The sequence below is a fragment of the Podarcis muralis genome, chromosome 10, assembly GCF_964188315.1.
Source record: "Podarcis muralis chromosome 10, rPodMur119.hap1.1, whole genome shotgun sequence".
NCBI lineage: Eukaryota > Metazoa > Chordata > Lepidosauria > Squamata > Lacertidae > Podarcis > Podarcis muralis.
Window position 1 is genome coordinate 76,740,430 of NC_135664.1, and position 4,177 is coordinate 76,744,606.

Genomic DNA, 4,177 nt, shown 5'->3' on the forward strand with positions numbered 1-4,177 from the left:
ATCCTGAGCCCCCCCCCCTTCCGTGAGATGGGTATGACATCATGGATGATCCATATGAACCATTGATGATCCACATGATCCAAGCAGACTGGTCCAAAGAACAGATCTCTAGGCCTGAATGAAAGGGGTCTGCGATGATGGATTCTGGAGTCAAGAAATCCTCCCTTTCCAGTGATCTCTCAGGCTGGCCAGGAAAAGGCAGCGAGCAGGAATTCTCAGGCATCCCGACGGACAGACCTGTCATGTTGCCAAAACACGAACTCGGAGTCTGATCTGATTTAAATGCAGAACTCATTTTGTGACTTCGCTGTTGGATTGTCGGGATCAGCCCCTCCCCCCTCTCCTGATCCCCAGAAGGAAGACCGGGGGGGGGATTTCCTCTCCTCCTCCTCCCCTCCCACCCGCTCCACACTTTCCCTCCCCTCCCGGCACATCCTTCTCTCATCCCGCCCACACAATCCCAAATCACACCCCTAATACATTGCTCCTCCTCCTCCTCCTCCTCCTCCTCCTCCAATCCTGCCTCGCTCCGGAAATGAGGGGGGAGCCCCCCTCCCAACCTGCCTGCTTCTCCCGCAAGTGGAGCGTCCACTCCGGATTGCTGCTCTGCGGCGTATCTGGGGGGGGGGGGAGGAGGACGGGAAGAGGAGGATCCCCGCCCAACGTGGATGTTGCAGGAAAGAAATGAGAATCGGAGCGAGGAGAAAGAGGTAAAGGGGTCGCGGGGGGCGGAGAGGGAGGGGGTAAGGACCCAGAGACCCCCGCCAGCTCCCCCAAAGCGCCTTCCGTGGGGCCTGGATCCCTGCACGCGTGCTGCGAAGGGGCGGAGATGGGGCGCCCACCCACGAGGACTCCCTGGGGCGCGGAGAAACGGGTCAGGAAAGGGTTAAGGGGTGCGGGAGGCGCCGGGATAGAGACCCCCCCCGTCCCTCCCTTGCTCCTGTCGGGGGGGCCGGGAATGGAGAGGTGTGGCGCGCAGGGCGAGGGGTGACCCGAGCCAAGGGGGCCTTTGGGTGCAGGGGAGACTCCGGGAGAGAGGGAGGGGGTCGAGGAAGTGGGGGGAGGAGGGAAGGCAGCATTGGCAGGGGGGGAGATAGGAAGACCACTCTTGGGGGGGTCTCCATCGTGCCTTCCTTGGGGAATCTCCGGAGGGGCCGCCTTGGCTTCTCCCTCCCGCCCAGGAATGCCCCCCCTTCAAGGCGACCAGAGAGGGATCCCTGGAAAGTGGGGGTTCTGTCCCCCCACCCCTATTTTCCTGCAATCTCCATCCTCTTCCCACCCCATAAGCCCCTGCCCTGTCCAGACACAGGGCTTCTGCCCAGTCCAACCACTGGTCCCCTGGAGAGGAGAGGAAATCCTGAGAAGAAGAGGGGAGGGGGGAGGCCTTCTCAGAAGTGGCTCTTGGTTTCCGAAATCCCACCCAGGAAGCAGCCAGAAACCTTTTCCTCTCTCTCAGGCTTCCATCTTTATTGTCTTTTCCACTGAGGGTGAGGATAATGTACACCTGTCATCAGAAACAGGGGTGCAGAGTCCATGGAATGGCTCTCAGGATTGATACAGAAGTTGCACCTCAAAAGCATTTCTGTTCCTCTCATTCTTTGTAGCCAATGTCAGAGTGACTGACAAGCTGAGATACAATCCATCAGCATCTGATGACAGCGACTGCATGAATCTTCCCAGTCAAAGGACCCATTTTCATGATAGACAGTGCCTGGGGCTGGAGGCTCTACACACCGGGTGTGCCTGTGCAGGCCAAAGACTGCCAGTATTAGTACAGGTGAGGTGTGTGACCTTCCCAAATTTACAGACTGTATGTGAATGAGAGTTTGTGGGTGGGATTATAGTTTACGGCAACCCTGTGATTTTCTCCACCCATAACATTTCTTAAGCTAATATTGCAGTACGAATTCCAAAATAACTACAAAAAATCACAAGATGATAATAATAGTACACTGGTACCTCGGGTTAAGAACTGAATTCGTTCTGCAGCTCTGTTCTTAATCTGAAACTGTTCTTAACCTGAAGCACCACTTTAGCTAATGGGGCCTCCTGCTGCCCAAGACAGGTGTTGATCATCATGTGAGCTGGGCACAGGTGGGCTGAAGCGAGCTGCTGCCATTCCTGTGGAGCCTCCTTTTATTGACACAAGTATGCAAGCCAGGCAAATACATTTTTGGGCTGTGACCTTTACATCTTCCGTCCCAAAATCGTGGGGTGGTACAAAGTTATTTTGGCACCTGTTCCACAGCGTCATTTCCCCCTTGCTCAATGTATGATGAATGGAGACAAACGTCTCATGGAAAAGGGTTACAGACAGGACACCGCAAACTGCTGAGATCGCAAAAGGTCAGGCAGAGGTGGAACGATGTACAGACAGCTGTGGCTTGTCGGGGGGGGGGGTTGCCCTGCACCCCAAGGTCACGCGTGCAGGCAGATTGTGGCTGCCTGCTGGTGGAAAGTGTCTCCCTCCGGACCCCACTGTCCACTCCGCAATATCCCTACACACCAGAGCAGGATTTCTGTTCTCATCCTGAAGCAAAGTTCTTAACCCAAGGTACTATTTCTGGGTTAGCAGAGTCTGTAACCTGAAGCGCCTGTAACCCGAGGCACCACTCTAGATGTTATACTATTAGTATCTTCCCCAAGCCACTCTGGGCAGCTTACAGTACATATAGGTAAAGGTAAAGGGACCCCTGACCGGAAGGTCCAGTTGCGGGAAACTCTGGGGTTGCGGCACTCATCTCGCTTTATTGGCCGAGGGAGCCGGCGTACAGCTTCCGGGTCGTGTGGCCAGCAGAACTAAGCGCTTCTGGCGAATCAGAGCAGAGCACGGAAACGCCGTTTACCTTCCCGCCAGACCGGTACCTATTTATCTACTTGCTCTTTGATGTGCTTTCGAACTGCTAGGTTGGCAGGAGCAGGGACCAAGCAACGGGAGCTCACCCTGTCGCAGGGATTTGAACCGCCGACCTTCTGATCAGCAAGTCCTAAGTTCTGGGGTTTAACCCACAACGCTACCCGCGTCCCTACAGTACATATACAAGACAGTAAAACATCCAAAAATTAAAAGCCTCCTGATACAGCTGTCTTCTAAATGTCATATAGTTGCCTGTTTCCTAGCCCTCTGAAGGGAGGGCATTCCATGGGGCAGGAAGCCCTCTGCCTGGTTCCCTGGAACTTCACTTCTAACTGCAAGGGAACCAGCAGAAGACTCTCGGAGGCGGACCTCCCTGTCCGGACTGAACGATTGGGGTAAAGATGCTCCGTCAGGTTCACAGGGCCGAGGCTGAGGAGGGCTTTAGGTTGCAGATCTTGCTCCTCCATAATGATTGATGTATAGGTAGCAGAGTAGGAGAAAACACTCAGAGGCAGAAAAAAAAATCAGCTGAGAAATTTATTACTGAAGACAGATAAGCATGACAGGACCCAAAAAATAGCAAAAATGTAACTCACAGTAAAACCCTGACTTAGCAAACCAAAACAGCACTCAAGTAAGAAACAGACAAGCAGAGTAGAGTAATATCAGAATATGAAGTGGGAGCAGGCACATTTCAATACTGCAATTTATATATAATTCAAAGTCAGAGTAATCCTGGGACTAGATAACAAGCCTCCAGGTGGACGTGCCCCACCTGCCCTTCACTTTCCTCTTCCGCACGGGCAGAATCTGCCTTCAGGACTGTGGGATTCACGGTTGTTCTCCTCCACTCCATCCACCAGGGCTTGACTTCAGGTGCAGCAGAATTCCCCACCCAGCCCATCAACGATTTGAGACCCATCAGCTTTCCTCACCTGGTTTAGCCGGCTGGTAGAAGCCTTTGCTTGAACCCCTGTTGCATGCTGACAGCTTCTGGAAGCCACAGGTGAGAGCTGAGTGCAGGGTGGGCACCAAGGGTGGAAAAATGACCCCAGGAGGTGCAGGACATGTTCCCCACCAAAGGAACTACTTATCCCCAACACCCCATGAGATCTAGATTCAGGTAGGTAGCCGTGTTGGTCTGACACAGTTGAAATAAAACATTTAAAAATAGTCCAGTAGCACCTTAGAGACCAACTAAGATTGTTCTAGGTATAAGCTTTTGTGTGCATGCACAATTCTTCAGATACACCGACACAGATGTCACCAGACCCTTGTATATCGTGGGAGGGTGGGGTGGGGTTTTTCTCAGAAGGGTAC

The 4,177-nt window shown here is 53.3% G+C and overlaps 1 long non-coding RNA gene across 2 annotated transcripts; it reads left to right on the plus strand.

Annotated features, from left to right (window-relative positions):
- The first annotated feature begins 526 nt into the window (after positions 1-526).
- LOC114592132 (uncharacterized) lies at positions 527-4,096 on the plus strand. Of its 2 annotated transcripts, none has more exons than XR_013394503.1 (3): positions 527-710; positions 1,605-1,782; positions 3,721-4,096. It is a non-coding gene; the product is annotated as an uncharacterized LOC114592132 (long non-coding RNA). The 2 variants fall into 2 exon arrangements; XR_013394504.1 differs by having other exon boundaries at positions 1,605-1,777.
- Positions 4,097-4,177: the final 81 nt, after the last annotated feature.